Genomic DNA, 26,625 nt, shown 5'->3' on the forward strand with positions numbered 1-26,625 from the left:
TGTATTTTCTGATGTAACTACGAACGTCAGCTTATCTCCTACGTTTTTCTATTATTAATTTGTTATTGTCAGCAGATGTCAGTGTGACTGAAACTAGAGGTATGTGCAAGAGTTTGCTGCATCTTTTCTCCATGATATATCATTGATGACGGTGGAAATGTCTGTAGTCAGACGCCGTTAAACTAATACACGTTACTAATTTTACATACATTTGTACTTGAATATGGCATTTACAGTCAGTAACAGATAAATGGTGTAGGTACACCAGCTTGGCTCACGTATAGATTTACTGGAGTGAACACTTACAAGGCTTATCCTCATAGAATATTTTTCGATCATACAGTACAGTAAAGAAAGACCACAGTAATTTTCGCGTTGCATTAACCACAACCTCAGGACCACTTTTCTGGATATTAGTCATTACAGACCTTTCACCAGAATGCTGTGCTGTTGCTCATTTCATTGTTAGGGTCTGCAGCAGTGATGAATCGTCGCTGTGATACTCGTATGTGGAGCGCCTGAGGCAGCAGAACTTCTCAGCAGCAGTTGCAAAGGCAACAATGTGGCCTTTAAGTCCGCCAGTGATGACCCTGACTGACAACCAGCGACCACTTACATACTCAATCAATTTCATGAGCCCCCCCTCCCACACCTACACCCCCCCCCCCAAACATCGACAAACCCACAGAAAGTGATCGACAACACGTAAGAGGTACCATGCTTTCTAAACTCATAATCTTTTGTTAACACACGCTAGCCAGCGAGTCTGACATTTTAGAACACTCAGTACGCCACGCACACTTCTTGGCAGTGGGGGCATTGTCAAGTCGCTGTGGCATTGTTTCAGTATGTAAACACCTGGCATGTGAGTCGCTCTGTGCCAGGAGGTTGTACCGTTGGTCAGTCTGTAAGATGGGGTTGATTATGGTGAAAGAGGAAGATTTGTATTTTAACGACTATGTTGAATGCCTCTACGGTGGACAGCGGAACCAGGTATAACGTGGCTAGGCTGCCAGAAAATCACAAGTTGCAGTAGAGTGGTGAGTGGGTGCTTGTTAGATTCTGGAGGGTACAGCAGAGAAACAGTGAAAAGTCATTCATTTATTACTCAGAAGGCATTCGTCGTGACGATGCCCCATGACACCAACGCCCATGGGACATAAGCAGTGCACACGCAGCCAGAGAAGACTCCAAAGCCAGCACGTGGTGCACGGCCACGAGCCGGTGGCGTAGTGGCGAAGGCAGTGGCAGTGCGAAAGCGCTGACCCAGAGGGACAGGAACATCACATTGATCCCACCGACCTGATGCCATTACAGCCCAGAAGGGGCAGTCGAGGCGTGGATGGTCACGCTGATGCCCATGCAGAAGAGGCAGCTCACAACAGCAGAGTCTGCCCAGAGAAAAGGTAAGCAGCAAGAAGTTCGCACACACAGGAGATGGTGGACTGGACGGAAACCAGAGGCAGAAGCAGATAACAGACCCTTCACGTGGCCCACTGATTGAAAAGTATTAAGTACACATCACTGGACTTGGCACCAACAGCAGTGCCACAGCTAACAACATAACAGCCGGTGACTGATTGAGCCGTGTACACTGATATTGATTTGTAAACTTGTAAACTTGGTGGCCAGCATGGGTCGCTTCTCAAGAGTGGCAATTGGCTAACTGCGATACCTTTCATTTAAAAAAGGCGCATTATGTAAACTGGCTTGGTGCCTACTTGTGTTGACAGTGCATCAGTTCTGATCGCGCGAGTCACAACATGCCTGTGGCTCAGATATGAAGGAAGCATGCCATCGACGCTGCAGTAGCTCTGCCTCCCCCTTGTGCCACTGATATTGCTAATCTGGCTGCACGCTGTGACGCACGAGTGAAGTCCAATAAATAATGCAATGGCCTTTTTGTAGGCCAGTCTCGATTGAGAAAATGTGGAATTTGTCGTGGGACATCGTGGAATATCCCCACTTCAGTCTCTATAGGTTCATAAAGTTCTGATGAGTAGCGAAACTATATGTTGAAATGGTGATCTGTTCATTTAATATTAAAAGACTATGACCAAGGTGTGGATGGGGCCAAGGAATTGACATATCAGACGTGATTTAACACATAAATAGTTTATTCATAGCATACAATATATAACACCAACTACATAAATCCTGCTTCGATGCTTACAATTGCCAAAATGGGAGGGCCACCACTTTCGAATTGGAAAGGCTTTAATTTAAGAAACCAAAACGCCTATTATAATTTTTAAAAATAATAATAACACAACGCACAAGTAAGCACTAAGTGAATGCAGTCTTAAATCTTTAATTATTAGTCACAATAATATAAAACATAAATACATGAATTCACAATACAGCATGGGTTCAAAATTTCTTCCTGGACAACCTATGGTCCTAAAACTTTCATACTACATTCCAGCCAATCATATTAATAACTTATAAGCACGGTTGGTAAAATACAACGTTTGCACTATAATCAATTTTAATAATCCACAATCACTCAAAAAACAACATCAGAAGTTCGATACAGAGCATGTAAGCCTGTTTATACAATGTTGTGGACCAAAATAGGCACGAGGGCCACCATAACAGAAGTGCGCTAGTGGCTTTTAGGATGGGTGCTCCCACTAGCTTAATCACTGAGCAGATATTTACTTAAGCGACAGGTAAGATACTTCATGCAAATAGAAGGCATTTCTAAAGTTTTTTTCCTTATAACAAGGGGGTTTTAGTAAGGTGGAAATTACACTTTGAGGAGACGCAATAGCAATCTAGCGAGCACGCCTTCACGAGGACGCCATTCCACTAAACACGTACTAAACTAGCTGCGTATCCGCTGTTCAAGACAAACATTAACAACACAGTTCCATATTCCTGACACCCAAATAGTTGGGATCAGAACAAAACCAAAAATCCCAAGAGCGAAAGATCCAGCATAGCTTCAGAACAGATCTTACTTCATGTGGTTGCCTTCACAAATACAGGTATCTAAATGAAAACAAGAACGTGTAATAACATTCCCTAATCAGCACAATGCTGTTCTTCAGGTCCCGGTAGCGCTAGACAACGCTGACATGCCAATGTGAACAAACCTCTAAGTTCCCTCCAACTGACATGCTGAAACCAATGTGACCCCTTATCAGCTCTGTGACAGGACTCGAACCCCCAACTACTGTCAGTGGAACTCACTTACAATAAATACAGAGCAAATAGTATGGCAGACACATATACCCAGGGATTAACAGAACACTAGACTGAACTAGAATTAACCTTAATAATACAGCACTACATCTTGGGAGACAAGGAACTAACTCTCCACCCAAAATTCTGCAGCCACAGGGCGGGAGGACGAATTACCAAAACATAGAAGTGCAAACGTACACGAATAACTACCAAAATACACCACTACACTGGTTAGCAACGATGCGTGGAGGAATCTGCACTGTCAGAATTGCACCAGTGAACAGAACAGAGAATTGCCACAGCAGTGGCCACAAGGCGGGAAAAACGACTGGATGAACTCAATCCCAAAGGACCATCAACTTGAAACATTCACACTTCTTTTCTCCTTTCCTTCGGCGCACTTAGTCGTTTGCCTGGGACTGCTGTGCACAATTCTGAGCCGTACCCAGTCGTCCGGCAGACACCGACCCAGCCGAACTGCTCCTGGACTCAAACCCTCGCCGAACGGCGGCTCCACCGCCCCATGATGGTTACTGTTTGCCTTCGTCGACGCAGGCGATAATTAGACTGCCATCCTCCACGGGTAGAAGTTGCGGGTTCGATAACAACACCCGTACACGGAAGTCAGGATGTCGACGCCACCAGAGCAGGCACGAAGGCCACTGCGCAACAACCTCCTCCAGCGTTATTTTTTTTTTTTTTTCTTTATTGAATTTCAATTCCCCCCGAAGGGGACGGGCTGGCAGCAGCTTATTGCGCCGCTCTTCAGCCTACAGAATTTGTGTTAAAAAGATGAAGATAATAAAAAATAACAGTTGGCGATAAAATCGGTGACTTAAAGGTAAAATGGCAGAAAATTCTAGAACTTAAAACATAAAACACAGGGTTGATGATGCTAAGAAAATACACAAGAAGCAGAAAAATAACAGACAGACAGTTAAAAAAAAAACACGGCGACAGTCTGGTTTCTGTTTGCAAGATATAAAATGCACACCCAGCGACAGCATGATTTCTGTTCGCAACACTGTGGAAAGACGCACAACACTGAACACTCACTTAAACACGGCACTAAAAAGTTGGCACAAATATGACATACCACAGCCGAGAGCAGGTGGGGGGGAAACTGGACAGATGATGGAGAAATAAAAAAGGGGGGGAAGGAGAGGATCCTCCAGCGTGACCGCACTCGCCTATAAATAGTACAGGCCAAAGAGTCTGCTGCAGTAAACACGTGAGTCGGTCGTGTTACCAACCTACAGTTCCTGAGTACACCAAAGACAGAACTCGCAATCGATAGTGGGTACACTAAGGGCGGGAGTTCAAACGAAAGAGCTTCATAAAAGAGCAACCCTGAACAACCAAAAGGGTGAACAATTTCTCCAAAGGTCTCATTAATTTTCCTGTAGGCAGTATCTATCTTACCCCTAGTGAAATATGCCTCTACATCCTTACATTTTTCCTCTAGCCATCACTGCTTAGCCATTTTGCACTTCCTGTCGATCTCATTTTTGAGACGTTTGTTTTCCTTTTTGCCTGCTTCATTTACTGCATATTTATATTTTGTCCTCTCATAATTAATTTCAATATTTCTTCAGATACCCAAGGATTTCTACTAGCCCTCTTCTTTTTACCTACTTGATCCTCTGCTGCCTTCACTAATTCATCCCTCAGAGCTACCCATTCTCCTTCTACTGTATTTCTTTCCCCCAATTCTGTCAATTGTTCCCTTATGCTCTCCCTGAAACTCTGTACAATGTCTGATTTAGCCAGGTTATCCAGGTCCCATCTTCTTAAATTCCCACCATTTTGCAGATTCTTCAGTTTTAATCTACAGTTCATAACCAGTAGATTGTGGTCAGAGTCCAGATCTGCCCCTGGATATGTCTTACAATTTAAAACCTGGTTGCTAAATCTCTGTCTTACCATTATATAACCTATCTGATACCTTCTAGTATCTCCAGGTTTCTTCCATGTATACAACCTTCTTTTATGATTCTCGAACCAAGTGTTAGCTATGATTAAGTTATGCTGTGTGCAAAATTCCACCAGACGGCTTCCTCTTTCATTTCTTTCCCCCAATCCATATTCACCTACTATGTCTCCTTCCCTCCCTTTTCCTACTCTCGAATTCCAGTCACCCAATACTATTAAATTTTCGTCTCCCTTTACTACTTCTTTTATCTCATCATACATTTCATCAAATTCTTCATCATCTGCGGTGCTAATTGGCATATAAACTTGTACTACTGTGGTAGGCGTGGGCTTCGTGCCTATCTTGGCCACAATAATGCATTCACTATGCTGTTTGTAGTAGTTTACCGGCACTTCTAGTTTTTTATTCATTATTAAACCTACTCCTGCATTCCCCTATTTGATTATGTATTTATAACGCTGTATTCCATTTCCCTCTTTAAATTTTCTAAGCTACCTGCCTGATTAAGGGATCTGAGATTCCACACTCCAATCCGTAGAACGCCTGTTTTTTTTCTTCTGATAACGACGTCCTCTTGAGTAGGCGCCGCCCAGAGATCCGAATGGTGGACTATTTTAGATCAGGAATATTTTACCCAAGAGGACCCCATCATCATTTAACCATACAGTAAAGCTGCATGCCATCGGGAAAAATTACGGCTGTAGTTTCCCCATGCTTTCAGCCATTCGCAGCACAGCAAGGCCGTTTTGGTTAGTGTTACAAGGCCAGATCAGTCAGTCATCCAGATCGTTGCCCCTTCAACTACTGAAAAGGCTGCTGCCCCTCCTCAGCAGTTAGTAAACTGAATTTTGCATACATTCTGGATCATTCCTACAGTGCCCACAGGGTTAACTTTCAATGTCATTGCCATTAGTGTGAGCCATGTTGCTCTGACTCAACCGTATAGCCAGCAGTGGAGTGCGCATTGCGGCCAAATCTAGTTCAATGGAACAGAGAGACCAACTAGGTCTCTGTCCATTATGTCCACTATACACAGGTTTTGATTAGAATTCTGCCATTGAAGCACATGCGGATTTAGCCCTTGTACAATCGGCTGAATGATGTTACTTTGCATTTCAAATTACTATGCGGTGGTCCCTGATTTGTGTTACAGGTTCCAGAATGTCCTCCTTGCCTATTATTTCTCAATTTGGCATTATTTTTAGGGATTCAGTGCTTTTTATCGTTGTGACACTTTTTTCTGTTAAATGACTGATTTCCTTGATCGTTTTGTTGTCTATTGTTTTTGTGATTGTACTTATTCTTCCTGCCACCTCTATTGCCTTTTCTATGCAGCAAATACTTGCATCTCTGGAGATGTGTTACTGTTGCCATGCTCACTACTATGCCTTATGATATCCTGTGTGAGGTCAGTAGGACAACATAAATTGCTCAAGATCATTTTCAGGTACATTGATCAAGTTTTCTTTGATATTGTGAGGTAACCTAGCCTTCAATAAGCAGATGATGTCATTAGAGATCGGTGCAACACAGTAACGCGTTTTATTTGTGTAGTTTTCGAAATTACACAGAGAACACTGTCTTGAGTTATATGATTCTGGGCCCTAAAGTCTGTTAATGTAAATGTTCACTGTCAGAGCGTGTTGCTTGGTTGTTTTTGTGCCCTGTGTCATTTGACTCAGATATAGTGGAATCCATGTTGCCGACAGTAGTAAGTGGATGCGTTGAGCGCACTAGGAGTAGTTTAATGCACAACCGTTTTTGACGAATTAATAAAGAAACGAAGGGTGGCAACAGCAATTGCTGGGAACACTTTTGAAAGTCAAATCTTTGACCTCTTAGTCCACCCAATTCAGATAGACTTAAGGGTTCAATAACTTACCGTCAGAGTTGGTTGCAGCAATTGCTATTACTTCCCTTGATATTTTTTTATTAATGTGTCAAAAGCAGTTTGCATTAAAAACACTGCCAGTTTGCTCAACTTATCCGCTTACTAATTACATAAATTTCCTGATTGAGTACAGTACAATTAATTAAAAAAAATAATTCGCTCTCAAAAAGTACAAAACATGTCCTATTGAACGCCTTCCATTTGATGATCACCCACGCTCTCACCAAGCTTCTGGCCTGCGACCTTTTGTGCATCAGTGCAGCATGGAGTCAATATCCGACTTAACAGAGCACTGCTTCTTTAGGACAGGTCTCAAACACATCCAGGAATGGCGATGAGTCATACAGAAGAGAGGATATAGAATATTTTGTCAAATGGTGTTCTCTCCCCCAGCATAATGTATTTAAGACTTCATCAGATAATGTCACATCCTTCAGTCAACATACGTATTTGCATAGAGGTTTGATGAAGTAAAGAAGTCTCAAATCTGTATGGAGTTGATATTTGAGTGACAAACTGATTCAAATTAAGTCATTTTTATCAGTCAAATTTGGGTACAAATAAATTATTTTCTTCACAACATTATATTTACTTGAAGAAATGAATAGTCAGCAAAATGTAAATGTCAATGACAGCACTCAAACCAGCATTAAGAAAGAATAATATGTGAATAAGATGAATCATGCTCCCATATTAATGAAAATAGATGCTGCCAACCGCGCCAACTGTTGGTCAATACATAGACTCCTTTCTTGTGGCTATGTTCAGAGATATGTGTGAGTGAAACCTGCCTTGAATCGCCAACTGGTTCTTATCTTCCACTACCTCTCACACTCAGGAAAGTACTAATTCACAGAACAAAAAAAATTCAAAATGCTAATGTAGCCAATATGAAAAGGGATATTCAAAAAAATTATAATGAATAAAATCAGATATAATTAGATATGCAGCTCTTCATTTTAAAAATTCTCAGCTAAGATTCTGTTACACATTGTGAGGTCCTTTTTACCATACATAATTACATATCCAAAGTAACTGCAGGATTTTTTCATTAAAAGTTGCAACTTATTTCATTGTTGTCTCCTAAGTTGCTACAATATCATGTTAACCACATGGATAGGATAGCTATTACGAACTTAAATTGACTTATGTCAGTACCCTATTTCAATCGTGTAACTCATTCAAAATCGAGAGATGCATCATATGCTTTGAGAATATTATTAGGAGGGTTAATATTCCACATCTCTTGAAGGAAGACATCGTTTGTTCCATTTTTCAGGTATACAGGGTGGTCCATTGATCGTGACCGGGCCAAATATCTCACGAAATATGTGTCAAATGGAAAAACTGCAAAGAACGGAACTTGTCTAGCTTGAAGGGGGAAACCGAATGGCGCTATGGTTGGCCCCTCTAGATGGCGCTGCCATAGGCCAAATGGATATCAACTGCGTTTTTTTAAAATTAGGAACCCTCACTTTTATTACATATTCGTGTAGTATGTAAAGAAATATGAATGTTTTAGTTGGTCATTTTTTCGCTTTGTGGTAGATGGCGCTGTAATAGTCACTAACATATGGCTCACAATTTTAGATGAACAGTTGATAGATAACAAGTAGATTTTTGAAATTAAAATACAGGACGTAGGTACGTTTGAACATTTTATTTCGGTTGTTCCAACGTGATATACGTACCTTTGTAAACTTGTCATTTCTGAGAACGCATGCTGTTACAGCGCGATTACCTGTAAATACCACATTAACGCAATAAATGCTCAAAATGGTGTCCGTCAACCTCAATGCATTTGGCGATACGTATAACAACATTCCTCTCAACAGAGAGTAGTTCGCCTTCCATAATGTTTGCACATGCATTGACAATGGGCTGATGAATGTTGTCAGGTGTTGTCGGTGGATGACAATAGCAAATATCCTTCAACAGAAAGAAATCCGGGGACGTCAGATCCGGTGAATGTGCTTCGACGACCAATCCACCTGTCATGAAATATGCTATTCAATACTGCTTCAACCGCACGCTAGCTATGTGCCGGACATCCATCATGTTGGAAGTACATCGTCATTCTGTCACACAGTGAAACATCTTGTAGGAACATCGGTAGAACATTACATTGGAAATCAGCATATATTGCACCATTTAGATTGCCATCGATAAAATGGGGGCCAAGTATCCTTCCTCCCAAAATGCCGCTCCATACATTAACCCGCCAAGGTCGCTGATGTTCCACTTGTCGCAGCCAGCCGCGGATTTTGCGTTGCCCAATAGTGCATATTATGCCGGTTTACGTTACCGCTGTTGGTGAACGTCGCTTGGTTGCTAAATAGAATGCGTGCAAAAAATCGTCCTATAATTTCTCTTGTGCCCAGTGCCAGAACTGTACACGACGTTCAAAGTCGTCACCATGCAATTCCTGGTGCATAGAAATATGGTACAGGTGCAATCTATGTTCATGTAGCATTCTCAGGACCGTTGTTTTTGAGATTCCCGATTCTCGCGCAATTTGTCTGCTACTGATATGCGGATTAGCCGCAACAGCGGCTAAAACAGCTACTTGGGCATCATCATTTGTTGCAAGTCGTGGTTGACGTTTCACTTGTGGCTGAACACTTCCTGTTTCCTTAAATAACGTAACTATCCAGACACTTGGATGATGTCATCCAGGATACCGAGCAGCACACATAGCACACGCCCGTTGGGCATTTTGATCACAATAGCCATACATCAACACGATATCGACCTTTTCCGCAATTGGTAAATGGTCCATTTTAACACGGGTAATGTATCACGAAGCAAACACCGTCTGCACTGTCAAAATGTTACATGATACCACGTACTTCTACATTTGTGACTATTACTGCGATATCTATCACAAAGCGAAAAAAGTGATCCAACTAAAGCATTGGCATATCTTTACGTACTACACGAATATGTAATAAAAAATAGGGGTTCCCATTTAAAAAAACGCAGTTGTTTTCCGATTGACCTATGGCAGCGCCATCTAGCGGGCCAACCATAGTGCCATCTGGTTTCTCCCTTCAAGCTAGATGAGTTTCGTTCTTTGTAGTTTTTTCGTTTGACGCTTATTTCGTGAGATATTTGGTCTAGCCACTATCAATGGACCACCCTGTATATTCCGTAGCCTCACTTGGTTGAATAATGAAGAGTCCAGCGACCGATTATTTTTACAATTTGTTTGAAATGCAGGAAGTGCGAAATATGGCATATTTAGAGAGCTATAGAAATTCCTAATACCTGACTAAAATTTTTCTTACCAGTCAGTACAGCAATTTCTGCAGTTCCCAGTTCATAAAAAGACATCGGAATTTTAGGATCTTTCAATAGATTTTCTCATTGTCCTAACTAGTAATTTGGTTGATATTTAACGACTGGTACTAGAATTTCCATCGATCTACACCAATTTTCCTCCTTTTGGAAGTGTGTCTTTTATTTTCACTCCAGCATCCTTTTATCAGGTCACATAAGATGAGCATGATCACCACTGGAACTCCAAGTAAAAATTACAGTAAGATCACCTTCCCATAAAATTTCTTTGTAGTACCCAAAGAAACCACCAAGCATATTCAGTGGATAAAGTACTTCATTTCTCTTCCTCTCTATTTCTCCGTTATTAAGTAATTGTCCATCCATACTTATTTTATCGAAACAGATGAAGTCAAATACAGCAGAACTGATGTTGAAATAAAAGGGTGCTCAGTTCTCGATGAAATATTATTTTCTTTCTTTATGGCTACAAAATCAAATAGCTTTACTACATAATAAACAATTAATTTTTATGGAATTTCCCATCATCTGTTGGATAATCTGTACTGAAGCTCCTGTATAATTTAGCATGGCTCCAATTTACCTAGCTGTCGCTATTATTTATATTACTCTTTGTATCCTCATTAGGTACATTCACTTTATTTTTAGATTTCTGATTTACAGAGAATAAGTAAAATTGATGACCATTTATTTTGTTCATTATTTATTAAAGAATAAAGAACTGTTACACAAGCACCACTGAAATCAATCCATAATTGTTTTCATCAAATATAGTTATTTCTAAATCTTGAATAGGATTAAAAATTGGAGTAATTACAGGGCAATTTCGTTCATAAATTATCAGTACACCAAATTCTGCATTTGGCTTGAAAGAAGCAATAACGTAGTTTCTCAGTCAAAACTATCAGTATACTTTATAAGTATTCCATCAGCTAATTTAAAATTTGTATTATTTAATTCGAGTGGAGTAACTTTAGGAACATCATTAGCAACAGTTTTTTATTAGGTTTAACTCTCTGATCACTAAATCCAAGCACACTTACAATCCTTTATACATATACCTAATTTAATATTGCTGTCAATAATATTTCCATTTAAAATTTAATCTCTTTTAAAGTAAACATTTGGTTTTTGTATATATAAATTTTTCTAAGCTTTTAAAATGTACTGGCAAATATGAATTTCGATTGTTTCTCCTTACAAGTAAAGTTTATTATTTTTTATATAATATTTGATTTACAAATGTTGTATGAAAACCAACTGGTGTTACATTAGTATAGTTGTCTCAAATATCACAGATGACCTTTTTTGAGAACAGATGATTTACCACTCAACTGAAATAATCTAATCATTTAATTAATAAAAATTATCTTGATTAAATGAAAACTGATTGGGAACCAAAAATAAGAACTACATTGAAGAAGTCAACATATAAACATGGTAAGATTTGGTGAATTCTATTGAATGTGTAATAATAGGACCAAGCAGATGTGGAAAAACTGCATTAATAAATGACAGTTACATTCTAGCACCAGGATGGTTGACTGAAATAAAATCAATCATTTCTATGTTTATCCTAAACGTTTGAACCGAAATATCAAGAATTTACAAAATGTGGAAAAAATTGAAGACACAACTTTTTTGAAAATCATGATGAAATTATACCACTGGATCAATATCAAGATAATTCACTTAATTCTTGATAATCAAGATATCATTAGAGAATGTTTTACTAGAAGTCGACATTGAGTAACATATTCTTTTTATTTAGCTAAAACTTATAGAAATTCCCAAACAATTACTCCACAATAATCTCAACCTTTCAAATATTTTCATACAGGATGACACAAATTAAAATCACACTCACTACAACGTTTTTGGTGGTGATTGAAAATGTGATTATTTTAAAGAAATGTGCAGTAAATATTGCAGTGGTCACTTTGTATTTTTTCTATACATATGACTAGAAGCCCAACTGAAAGTCAGTTCAGGGATAAAATACAAAAATTTCTGACAATGTAAAGGGGAACAAAGTGTTCTTCCTGAATCCATAAACATAAACATTGAACATTAGAAATAATTATATTTAATGTTTTTTATATTATATTAAATGTTTTGGAAGTATGACCCAGAGGTTGGTAAAAAGGAAAGCTTAAGGAAATAGAAAAAAGTAGAAGTTATAGAACAATTCAAGATTTGAAAAAACAACCAAGAACAGAATGAGACAAATTTGAAAGAAGATCTACTAGTTATTTATGCATAGGAACAGGTTAGACAAGGAATTGAAGGTTTAGGTGACAATGCTATGAAAGCTATTGTTGCTTATTACCATCTTTCGAATGATACGTATGATGGCATATTTCCTACTCCATCAGCACTGTCAGAAGCATCATGTTAGAAAAGCTTATTACATTACAATAATGAAATTCCACCTTCCCGAAGATTGAAACAACTTGAAGAAATTATGAAAAATATGGAAGAAAATGAGGTACAAAAAATGAACCTAAAAAGGTTTTACCTCTGACCACTTATATTAGTACAACAGCAATAAAGTATATTGATGCCCTTAATCAACAGCAACAAAGTATCTTGATGACCTTAATGATAGTTTTTCACTTGCATATCATGAATCTTAAACACTATGTCTGGGATTCTGAACTAAGATTTAACAATGATGACATCTTAATCAATGAAAAACCTAATAAAGATACTGATAATTTAAGGAAACTCTTAGCTAAAAAATATTGATGATTAATGTAATGATGATACTATATATTACTATGAAGACATGTTAATATCAACAAATATTAGATTTTAAAGTATCGATCCTAATACTAATAAACCTAAATCAAGTAAATGTTTTAAATACTACACATTAATAAATCTGATAAGGCAGAAAATAAGAGAATCTGTAAGTCCCAGAAAATTTGATGAAGGTCTAATACAAATTATACAGAGAAACACATTGGATGTGTTTGCATGAATGATGTTAGAGATTTAATCGACAGATTAGCAGTAATTCGTGGAGAAGAATTAGGTGGAAATAAAAATTATTATAAGGAAAAAATAAAAATAATGCAAATGTTAACAAATAAAGTTAGTGATTTCATAATCAGCAATCCAACAGGAATTCTGTATTTGATTAGATACTTGAATAATCTTCGTCAATCTCTGCAGAAAACAAAAAATTGTGGAAAAGGTTTAGTAAACAGTTTGATTATCAAACTTCCATTCAAAATCAATGTACAAAATTTCCAAGACTCCCGATTTTACTGTCTGGGGACCAAACTAGATGAAAGATTACCTATAGGAGACCAGGGAATAAATCCATTACATGAGGCTTGTAAAAATACGTAATACTACCTATAAAGGTAATAAAGATTTAGAAAAAAGATGTGAAGCAGATAAGGAACTTCAATGACCTGCTTCTGATGCATCTATAGGAAAAAGATTAGCTGCGACTGCAGTTAGAGGAATAACGTATGGAAAATGAAAACTAGGTGTGGGACTTGAACAGGAGTACCTGAAGCAGCCTTAGGGCTGCACAGAGGCTTTACACTGGCTTTGATGATAATGGTTGGCGATTATAAAAGTGAAATAGCTCCATTTCAGTGCTGCCGAAATATATACATTGTCATAATAAGACTGGTGTACCCAGGTCGCCAATCCTAAGACTGCTTCAGCTGTCGCTAGTCATGATACAGAATATGAATCTGAAATAATAAATTAAGGTACATCTGATGCTGCTGCTTCGCATTGGGTCTGTTACTATAAGAACAGAGATAACAAGTTCTTTTTGATTCATTTGGAGGAAATATTCCTAAAGTAGTGGTTAAATATCTTGTCTCAAATGAACAGTAATTTAATTGGCAATGAATACAAAATTTTAATGAAGTAATTTGTGTCCATTTGTGCACATTTGTCTTAAAACTATTATCTGATAGTAAGAAATTTAATAATGTATTGAGTTTAATATATGAACATTTTTGGGATAAGTTACAGGCACAGACTGCAATGAAAGGAAAATATACATGAATCAGAAGCAAAATTAGACACAAAAATAGAAGATTTAATTATACAGTTTCTTTAAGTATGATGAGGCATTTTTAAAGTAACTGAATTATATATTCATTTTGAAAGTAGAAGGTTACTAGGTTTAAAAGATCTAATAAGCGTTTATGATGTAGTTACCAAACAATATTCAGAAAATGGCTTAGCTAATCTTATTACAAAGCCTGAATGTGCAAGTATTCTAACAACTAATCTTGTTACAAAAAATGAATGTGCAACTATTCTAATACAATTTAATAACTATTTCGCTAAAACATACTTTAATAAACAGTTTAATCAACTTCATAGTGGTAACTATAACACTTTTACAGATTACTTTACAAAAAAGGAAGTAGGAAAAGCTTTTACAAAATATCTCTCAAAGAAAGGTTTAACACCATCACTATGTTAATTAAGTGCTCTTGAAAAAAGAATTTGTATCAAATGTAAACTCATATTTAAATTTGTTAGCTGTGATGGAATATTAAATTACATATTTGTGTATCATTTACACATCAAGAGGATTATTTTATATACAACCAACGTAAATGGCGATGTGGTACCTATGAATTTAGAAACAGAAAGCAAAAGATATAATTTTGATGAACTACAAATTTTGTTTCTACCACAGTTCAGTAATCCATCCCTTGAAATGAAAATGGAAGATAAAATATTTATATCTCTAAATCAATCTGTTAAAAGTGGACCTCTTTGTGGTGAATGACTTATGTCTGGTGAACTGATTTTAGAATCAAATGACGATCATCAGAGTGGAACAATAATAAAAACAATTTAATTTTTCAATATAAAATGATCATATCTATTGTTTGAATGGTAAAAAATTGACTGGGACACATAGTCCTTACCGAGTAACAACTAAACAATGAAAACAGGAGCTGCAGTTCCTTGCACAGTACATAACACTAAAAATAGTAAATTCGTCAAAAAAAATTTTGGTGAAGCTTTACTGCCACATATTCAAGAAGAAATTATTGATGAATTTCATAAACCAATGAGAAAAAAATTTAAAAGAAGAAAATGCCATTTCTCTTAGTATAGATGACTTGTGGCAAGCTGATCTAGTAGAAAGGGCCTATGCCAACTAAAAAGGAATATAAAAATAAATAAAGAACATAAACAGTTATTAACTGTCATTGATCTTTTTCGAAACACAGTTGGGGAAGCTCCTGTTAAAGATAACACAGGTAAGCCTGTAGTTGAAGCTTTAGTATATAGATATAGAGGGAGAAAACATAGAAATTTACAAACAGATAATGGCAAAGAATTTTACAATAAAAATAAAACTTATGAAAATATATAGCATTAATCACTATTCAGTGTTCTCTGAACTAAAAGTACAAAGATTTCATAGTATGGTCAAATAAAAGATGCAGAAAATATTTAGTCTTGAAGGCAATTATAGGTGAGTCGATTCAGGTTCTAAATTAATTGATGAACCCAATAACACAAAACAATAAAAATGATACCAATATAAGTTAATGAAAAAATTATAAGGCAGCTGTTGTTGTACCTAATGATGATGCTAAATTTGAAACAGGCAACAAAGCTAGAATTACTAGATTTAAACGAATTTCTGAAAAAGATTCCACAGCTAATTGGACAACAGAAATTTTCGAAATTCAAAGTGTTATTCATTCACAAACAAAATAGGGGATTTAAATGGTGAAGAAGTAAAAGCAAATTTTTATGAATATGTGTTCAGAAAGTATTGAGAAAGAAAGGAGATAAGTATATGTTAAATGGTTTGTATTTGATAATTCACATAATAGTTGAGTAGATAAAAATATTTATAGTTTATGAAAGAGCCCTATTACAGGGTCTTGTTTTTCACTATATGTTAGGCTGCTTGACTTGGACAATGTTAATTTTCATTTTTCATTACTAAAAATATTTAAAAAAATGTATCATGCAATATAAATGAAAAAATTTACACTTTCATATATTTTATTTGTATGTTATCCTGATAATGAAGAAGATGTAGTCACTAAATTCATAAATCAATTAACTGATAAGGATGTGATTTATTTATTCAAACTAAGTGGTGAAGAAATTGGTTTTGTTCATTAATAGTTTAAGTAACAGATGTAAGTTACTTACTATGGTACTTATCAGGTTGGATATATTCTGCACAATATTATCATATATTTTTAATTTCTTCATTACTGAGATCAAGATTCTGCGCAAATGAATTAATTTCTTAGTCAACAAAACTATCCATATAGTAGTTTACATCACCAAATTTCATATTCTAGCTTCTTCAAACATGAAGCACTTGAAAGCAGATTTAAACCTTTAGTCAAGCACTTTATAATTGATACATACTCCACAACAGACATAATATATTTTTTTGTCTGGCTGCTCTGGGTGCTCTCCAGTATTGTTTACAGATAACCAAGATTTGATTAAGTTGATTATTGTTCCAGCAATGTCAAAGAAATGATCTCTTTGCAGATCATAAGTTGTGATGATGCAGATGATATCATTCAGCTCTATTTTAGGTATTTTGTAGTTTACCTGCCTTAGTTTTTTAATTTCAGATTGTCCTCTTCTAATTTTATTGTAAATTGTGGTTTTTGTTCTTCTTCTATGTCAATGACAAGCTGTTCTTTTTCTTGTTCTGATATCTATTTAATATAAATGAATTGTTCATTTTCTAAAGTGATTTAATATTTTCTCATTTGTTTGCTACTTTGAAAGCCTTCTACTCACGTTTCAAATCGAGACTTCAATAATAAAATGGGAAGGTACTGTTACTCAGAACTCAGAGATAAGTTGTGATCGAAATGACAATGGATTTATTCTATCTTAACATAACAAGAAAAAAATGATGTCAAACACTTTTATTTGACAAACGCTTCCACTAACATGGGCTCTATGGTGGACAAAGTGAACAATTGGGGATCGACACAGGACATTAACAGGAACACTAATCGCTTTATTGACTTCATACACGTCAATCCGGGATATGGCACAAAAACTATGGCAGCATCAAGCATCTATATTTTACCATTCATAAGAGAAAAATATAGGTCGAAAGACCAGGGTGCTGAGAAACATATATTGGAGCCCTACGCCATAGCAGCGAATACCTTCCCCCCTCCTGCTGGTCAGGGCGACACACCACAATGGATTCGGCGACTCAGGTCATTTATGGCCGCAATCTGTTGTTAATAGCGAGCTTCCACAAGATGCAAGTACACAGCTTCACATTTGGTTAATTCGGAATGCAGCAGACCCATTTATTAGTCTGCCAAACAAATTTGACTCCGTGCCACGACTATGTATGATTGAATGTGTCAAATGTTTAGGCAGTTGACTCAAGCATCACTCGTTGTCTGCGTTATACTAGAAGCAGTACCTCTGACAGTTGAGAAGGTGCCTGGCGTAGACTCTAAGTGGCACGTTAGCAAACGACACAAGTTTCACCTTCTAGGTAGAGACCTGCAGTTCCTTACTAGCGAAATGCCAGTACAAGAGTGTTCTCTTCTCTCATGCCTGCTTTCCTGCCCAGATCTCTAGGAAAGCACATTTTACCTCTTAGACTTCCCGTACTTTAGCACAAGCCAGCCACGAGTTGGAGCACATGATTCGAAGCTCGGAGAGCGCCACTTGTTCTCCATGTACTGATTTGACCAATCAGAGATGGGCAGAAAAGAAAAAAAGAGTCAGCTTCTCGGCCTCTTTCCCATGTCGTTACACCATGTCTTTTGCTTACAACATGACCAGGGTCGAACCACAGCCCTCCATAAAAAGCTTGTTATCTCCCCTGTTGCGTCCATTTCAACATTTCCAAAGAACGACCATTGTTGTTGTTGTGGTCTTCAGTCCTGAGACTGGTTTGATGCAGCTCTCCATGCTACTCTATCCTGTGCAAGCTTCTTCATCTCCCAGTACCTACTGCAACCTACATCCTTCTGAATCTGCTTAGTGTATTCGTCTCTTGGTCTCCTTCTACGATTTTTACCCTCCACACTGCCCTCCAATACTAAACTGGTGCTCCCTTGATGCCTCAGAACATATCCTACCAACCGATCCCTTTTTCTAGTCAAGTTGTAACTCCTCTTCTCCCCAATCCTATTCAATACCTCCTCATTAGGTATGTGATCTACACATCTAATCTTCAGCATTCTTCTGTAGCACCACATTTCGAAAGCTTCTATTCTCTTCCTGTCCTAACTATTTATCGTCCATGTTTGACTTCCATACATGCTACATTCCATACAAATACTTTCAGAAACAACTTCGTGACACTTAAATCTATACTCGATGATAACAAATTTCTCTTCTTCAGAAATGCTTTCCTTGCCTTGCCAGTCTACATTTTATATCCTCTCTACATCGACCACCTTCAGTTATTTTGCTCCAAAAAAAAAAAAACTCCTTTACTACTTTAAGTGTCTCATTTCCTAATCTAATTCCCTCAGCATCACCCGACTTAATTCGACTACATTCCATTATCCTTGTTTTGCCTTTGTTGATGTTCATCTTATATCCTCCTTTCAAGACACACTATCCATTTCGTTCCACTGCTCTTCCAAGTCCTTTGCTGTCTCTGACAGAATTACAATGTCATCGGCGAACCTCAAAGTGTTTATTTCTTTTCCATGGATTTTAATACCTACTCCAAACTTTTCTTTTGTTTCCTTTACTGCTTGCTCAATATAGAGATTGAATAACATCGGGGAGAGGCTACAACCCTGTCTCACTCCCTTCCCAACCACTGCTTCCCTTTCATGTCCCTTGACTCTTATAACTGCCATCTGGTTTCTGACAACTCGTAAATAGCTTTTCGCTCCCTGTATTTTAACCCTGCCACCTTCAGAACTTGAAAGACAGTATTCCAATCAACATTGTCAAAAGCTTTCTCTAAGTCTACAAATGCTAGGAACGTAGGATTGCCTTTCCTTAATCTAGCTTCTAAGATAAGTCATAGGGTGTAATGGGTCTGTAGGCACTATACCTTTGCACTCGACACAGGTCGATAGGGCGAACAATCGATTGTGACGTGTTGCGCCAGAGTGGTTGGTGGGAATGGTGTGTGTGTGAATGCCATTGTTGAAATACGGGGTCTTTAACCGAGAAGGGTGTCGCCATCGCCGTGGTTAGACTCCTAAATAATAGATTAATACCGGGAAAGTGAAGAAGTATCATTGTGAAAGTGATCAGTGACGTTAATAGTGCCGATATTTGGTTTCACGTCTACCGCGCCGGCCTAACGTTGGATTGCAGTGTTCGATGCAGTGATGGATTAGCGTGTGACGATAATGGAAAATGAAGAAAGCCTGTGCCGAGATTAGCCGTAATTAGATATGTATGACGAAGGCAGTGACTGTCTCCTTTCTTGTGTTTTGAGAAGAATATAAGTTCGTAATTAGCAAAACTGTGTTGGTGTTCCTCATTACGAGACATTCAGTATTATAGTACTGAGCAGAACGAACTGGAAAGTAACAACTTCTGTAGTTGTCAATTCCGATTACCAGCCCCTTTAGGTTCACGGTCATGTTAATAATAAATATTGGACTGCTATTCGATCAGATCAGGTCGGGATAAAATCGGAGGTATTACACCTTGGCTTACTGTGAAAGGACAAGTGCAATCTTCGGACGAATAGTAAAAAACAGTAGGTAATTTTAGCTTGCTCAACGCGAGAAAATATTTTCCAATTTCGGATGAAGACAGTATGTACACTTTATACTTGTGGCAATAAATTCATTCGGTTACATATGCATAGGTAGATGCAAAATTGAAACTTTAAATCAGTGTTTCGATGTGTAGGACCTTATAAATGAGTTAAAACTGCGTAACCATAACGAATGTTGGACGGTGAAAAATTAAAAATCGCCTCAAGAAACAGTGCATCTTGAACAATACGAAATAATAGCATCTTACGATTGTGAATAAACTGTTTTTTCACCATATTAGATATGAGTAGTAGTGTCGATAAACTGTGTTATAATGTGCAAATGCGTAAATCCGCGCGAAAAACTGTGAAAAGTGAACACCAAAGAAAAACACGTGTGAACGTTTCCACAACAAAACGAGCCAAGAATTCGTCACGAAGGCTTTTAAAGAAGTGTTTAATAGTAATGTTATGACCGAAATTGCTTTTTGAATGATGAAAATCGAGCAACTTCATGTGGACCCATAAACTGTTATGCAGGCGACAACTTATGTGGCGACGGAATTGTGGAATGACGTCACACAGACCCGTGCAGCAGCTACGCCAAAGAGCTTCGTTTCGTGAGGTGATTTCACACATCATCCCAACTACCTGTGCAAGGAGTAGGTCAGAAGACGCAGACGCACTACAGTGGACAGCGACTTCGAGACAGCGAGCGCCAACCTGGCATCTAGCGGCCGAACTACAAACTACGCCGCCTGCAACGCCACGGAGCGGCCGACTGAGGACTTCAACGACTCACCACAGATCTTCAGGCGGCTCCAGCGGCAGTACAGCAGCGCATCACAAAAGCGCCACGCCCACTTCAAACGTCAAAACATCGCGACTCGTGGTAATGTCAGTTGGTGAGTGAATACAACTGGTTAGCACAACATTAAATTGCAGTATACTATCTTCACATTAACAGTTTCAAGCTGTGTTTTGCCTTAGGACAAGTGCCCAATTACAGTAATTTCAGAGAGTTTTACGAAACATACTCTTAAATATAGCATGCTTATTTATGCATACTGCGCTGTCTAAGCGGTGATTATACAGATATGCTTATTGTTTTTGGAGATTTTACATTTACATTTTACATTTTACATTTTACATTTATACATATATATGAATGGTGTGATTTATCTTATTTAAAACATTTTACATTAACTGTGTATGTGAAAATTGATATTTGAATTTATCAGGTTTTGAGAGTCGTTATGTTCAGTACTCATACGTATTGTATCAATTTTGGGATTAACTGAAGATACTGCAGTTACTGTTTGATTAGTTTAGCGGTAATTAGGAGTGTTTTGGGTTACAAGAGGTTATTTTATATTACTAGCCTGTGCATTAAAAATCAACCAAACATGTCTACTGAAGATAAGCAGGTTTGTGAGGCAGTAGCTGAAAGGAAAGGGATAGGACAGGAAGACAGATATGATTCAGGAATCAGTGATTATGGATTGTCATTAGAAAGCCCATTAGCACATTCAACCAGTTACCCCAAGACACCGGGACAAACGACGAGAGATAAGCCAGTTTCAGAGGGTGGGGATATACGGTCGATGTTAGCAGACTTGCTAAAGGAAACCAAGGCAACAAAAGAGAAATTAGACGAAACTAGAGAAATGGAAGAAATATTCCACAAATCATTAAAGGAAGGTTTACAAGAAACTAGAGAAAGGGAAGAAATATTCCACAAATTATTAGAGGAAGGTTTACAAGAAACTAGAGAAAGGGAAGAAATATTCCGCAAATCATTACAGGAAGGTTTACAAGAAACTAAAGAAAGGGAAGAAATGTTCCTCAAATCGTTAAAGGGAGATTTACAAGAAACCAAAGAAAGCATAGAAAAATCATTTAAGGAAACTCTACCACAAGGGATCAAAACATCGCAAATGAAGATAGAATATAATCTGAAGAAGGAAATGCAGGAGTTACAAGAACGACTGAAGATGGACATCAACGAGAGAGAGAGTAAGCTACAGAAGAGCATAGACCAAGTCCAGGGAGATGCGGAGAAGGTGCCAAAAAAGATTGAAGACGAAACTAAATAAACTAAAGCCGAATTGGAAGAAAGGATCACCAAAGTGGAAACAAATTGCAATCATCAAATCGCCGAGGTGATGCAGATGCAGAAACAGTGGGATGATGCGATTAAGGGGATAGGAGATAGGCAAAACAACTGGCTGTCAATCTGAAAAATGGTATAGCCGTGCAATGAGAAGACGATAACAAGAGAGTCGCAATGGAGGTCAGGGAACTACAACATGGACTGCAACAATTGGAGAGCAAGACAGAAGAAATTGATAAACGAATTAGCAATGCAACTTTAACCATTGGGGAAGATGGAGACGTTACCTTGATGAGCGGTGATAGTCGGTACATCCAAAACAATACAGGGCAGAAGTATAAAGCAAAAGGATGGTTGCACCCAATGATATTTATGAAATGGTTAAAAGGAGTTTTCCAAGCACATTTCAAAGATGCAGATAAGATTCAATTTGCACTAGATGGGATGGAAGGTGAGACCTTCACTTGGGGAGTCAAGAAGAAGGAAGGGATTACTAATTATGATCAGTTTGAAGGGGAATTCTTGAAGAAATACTGGTCCAAAAGTCATCAGTGTGCAGCACTTGAGGACCTACTACACCGCAAGTCACTTAATACATGGAGAGGAACATTGAGTTTGCCGAACATTTGTGGGAATTAAATGAGACCTTGGAACAACCCCTGAGTGATGACATAACGATATCGGCGATAAAAAGAAGATTGTGCCGGGGAATGCAAGAAACTGTATCCGGGAGCGTAATTAAAGATAGGGAGACATTGATGGAGATACTGGAACAGTTGTAATCTGTTCGATCACAGGAACACAACCAAGCTAATGATCAAAACCAAGAGGGAAGTAGTGACCAAAGGAATCATTTTAATAGTTCGTCTAATTATAGAGGAAGAGGTGGTGGCCATAGGTATAGGAACCATGGTGGTGAACGGAAATGGAGGAATGATTGGAGAAGGAGTGAAGAACCGAAAGATCATGAGAGAGGAAGAGATAGGCGAATGAATGACACAGTGCATATAGAAGAGGCGGAGAGACCGGAAAACTGAATGACACTCCAGATGACGTCCGGTCAGGAGTGAGAGCTACAAGGACCAGAATAAACCTACTAAGACACGACAGTGGTGGAGATCTATGAGGAGATCTGCTGGAGGAAAGAAGTAGGATTCCCAAAGAACCCATACAACCCATGATAGGGATCAAGCTATGTGGACTGAATATTGAGGCATTAGTTGACACAGGAAGTGAAGCATGTGCAATATCCAAGATATTATACGGACAGGTACTGAAAGCAAACATTAGCTTGCCTAGTTTCCCAGTGAGTGGAGTGAGAATTGTGAATGCGTTGGGTGCAATGAGTAAACCTGTTAAAGAACGAGTGTTGATTACCTTCGAGATAGAGGGAGAAGAATACGAAGCAACATTTTTGGTGGTGGCTGGACTGAACACATCAATTGTTTTAGGAATAGATTGGTTGAATGAAGTTGAAGTGCTAGTGAGTTTTGATGAAGGTACTATCAAGGTCAAAGGAAGAAAGGGAGAAGAGAAGAGGTTAAAGTTTGCTGCGGATGGTGCAATAAAAGAAGAGGAAGAATTTAAAAGGATAAGTTTGTGTTACGAAGAGGAACCCACAGTAGAATATGGGAAAGAGGAACTAGAAGAAGAAGTGTTGGTGTACTTTGAGGGATTAGAACGAGAGGATCGACGTGAATAGGATAAGATCAGTAAAAAGTTGGAGGAAATGACACACCTAGATGAGGACATTAAGAGGAAATTAGCCACAGTATTATACAGGCGTTGTAAGGTATTTTCTCAATGGCCAGGTATCATGAAAGGGGTGGAGTGTTAGCTGAAGATAAAGAACCATAAACCATTCATTATAAAACAGTATTCCATTCCCCAGGCGAAAAGAAGAGCAGTAGATGAGGAGATACAGAGGATGATGGACCTTGGTGTTACAGAAAGAGCCAACAGTCAATATAACAACCTCCTATTTGTTGTTGATAAGAAGGATGGAAAGGTGAGGATAGTTTTAGATGCACGGACAGTGAGCAAGATCATTGAGCCAGAGGCGACAAGCCTGAGACCATAGAAGAACTGATTCAAAAATTCTGAGGAGCGAAGGTACTTTGTAGTATTGACTTAACTGCCGGTTACTGGCAAGTACTATTGGCCACAGAATCCCGCCAGTATACAGCATTTACTTATGGAGGGAGGTGCTATCAATTTAGAGTGTTGCTGTTTGGGCTTAATGTGTCAGTGTCTGAATTCATAAGAGCGATGGATAAGATACTGGGCGAGGAGTTACTTAAAAAAGTCACCGTTTATATGGATGACATCTTGATAGCAAGTGAATCATGGGAAGAAGATTTGGATAGATTGGATGCAGTCTTGGAAGCTTTTGAAACTGCAAGGGCAACTGTAAACCTGGACAAGTCAGAATTTGGCAAATCAAAGATAATATTTCTGGGCCATATAATATCAGAGGAGGGTATCTCTCCTGATCCTAGTAAAATGGAGGCTATTAGAAATTTTCCGACCTCCCATAGTAAGAAGCAGTTGCGAGCGTTCTTTGGGGTTTGCGAGTTTTATAGAAAATTTGTCAAGGGATCCGTACTTAATGCCCCGAATATAAACTCTACCATCTGGTGAGCAAGATGTATAAGACAGGTGAAATACCCTCAGACTTCAAGAAGAATATAATAATTCCAATCCCAAAGAAAGCAGGTGTTGACAGATGTGAAAATTATGGAACTATCAGTTTAATAAGTCACAGCTGCAAAATACTAACACGAATTCTTTACAGACGAACGGAAAAACTTGTAGAAGCGGACCTCGAGGAAGATCAGTTTGGATTCCATAGAAATGTTGGAACACGTGAGGCAATACTGACCTTACAACTTATCTTAGAAGAAAGATTAAGAAAAGGCAAACCTACGTTTCTAGCATTTGTAGACTTAGAGAAAGCTTTTGACAATGTTGACTGGAATACTCTCTTTCACATTCTAAAGGTGGCAGGGGTAAAATACAGGTAGCAAAAAGCTATTTACAATTTGTACAGAAACCAGATGGCAGTTATAAGAGTCGAGGGGCATGAAAGGGAAGCAGTGGTTGGGAAAGGAGTGAGACAGGGTTGTAGCCTCTCCCCAATCTTATTCAATCTGTATATTGAGCAAGCAGTAAAGGAAACAAAAGAAAAATTCGGAGTAGGTATTAAAATTCATGGAGAAGAAGTAAAAACTTTGAGGTTCGCCGATGACATTGTAATTCTGTCAGAGACAGCAAAGGACTTGGAAGAGCAGTTGAACGGAATGGACAGTGTCTTGAAAAGAGGATATAAGATGAACATCAACAAAAGCAAAACGAGGATAATGGAATGTAGTCAAATTAAATCGGGTGATGCTGATGAAATTTGATTAGGAAATGAGACACTTAAAGTAGTAAAGGAGTTTTGCTATTTAGGGAGTAAAATAACTGATGATGGTCGAAGTAGATAGGATATAAAATGTAGACTGGCAATGGCAAGGAAATCGTTTCTGAAGAAGAGAAATTTGTTAACATCGAGTATAGATTTAAGTGTCAGGAAGTCGTTTCTGAAAGTATTTGTATGGAGGGTAGCCATGTATGGAAGTTAGACATGGACGATAACTAGTATGGACAAGAAGAGAATAGAAACTTCCGAAATGTGGTGCTACAGAAGAATGCTGAAGATAAAGTGGGTAGATCACATAACTAATGAGGAGGTATTGAATAGGATTGGGGAGAAGAGAAGTTTGTGGCACAACTTGACTAGAAGAAGGGATCGGTTGGTAGGACATGTTTTGAGGCATCAAGGGATCACAAATTTAGCATTGGAGGGCAGCATGGAGGGTAAGAATCGTAGAGGGAGACCAAGAGATGAATACACTAAGCAGATTCAGAAGGATGTAGGTTGCAGTAGGTACTGGGAGATGAAGAAGCTTGCACAGGATAGAGTAGCATGGAGAGCTGCATCAAACCAGTCTCAGGACTGAAGACCACAACAACAACAACAATGAGGGAATTGACCAAGGCAAGAGTTACGTGGCATTGGAGTGCAGAGTGCCAAACCGAGTTTGAGAATATCAAGGAAGCACTATGTAGTGCAGACATATTGTACCACCCAGATTTTTCCAAGGACTTTTATTTGGGAGTGGACAGCTTTGTCTATGGACTGGGGATACATTTGTACCAAATGGAGAGGAGCAGAAATGGTGAGAGAGTAAGACCAATAGCGTTCGGTAGCAGGAGTTTAAATGCTTGGGAGAGGAAATATTCGATTACTGAGAGGGAGGCATTGGCAATCATATGGGGGTTTAAGTGATTCCGTTATTATTTGGTTGGGAGGCATGTGAAAGTAGTGACTGACCATAAGGCCCTTACATTTCTGACCACAAGTAAATTGAGGCATAGCAGACTAACGCGATGGGACCTGACATTACAGGACTATGACTTCGAGATAATTTATGGGCCAGGAGCAACCCATATAATACCTGATGCCTTGT

At 38.3% G+C, this 26,625-nt stretch overlaps 1 protein-coding gene across 2 annotated transcripts in view; it reads left to right on the forward strand.

The window, feature by feature from the left end:
• LOC124551196 (collagenase-like) overlaps nucleotides 1–26,625 on the forward strand; it is a 196,458-nt gene that overhangs the window by 129,035 nt on the left and 40,798 nt on the right. The gene's annotated exons all lie outside the window — the stretch shown is intronic.

This window comes from Schistocerca americana, chromosome 9, assembly GCF_021461395.2.
Source record: "Schistocerca americana isolate TAMUIC-IGC-003095 chromosome 9, iqSchAmer2.1, whole genome shotgun sequence".
NCBI classification, from domain to species: Eukaryota; Metazoa; Arthropoda; class Insecta; order Orthoptera; family Acrididae; genus Schistocerca; species Schistocerca americana.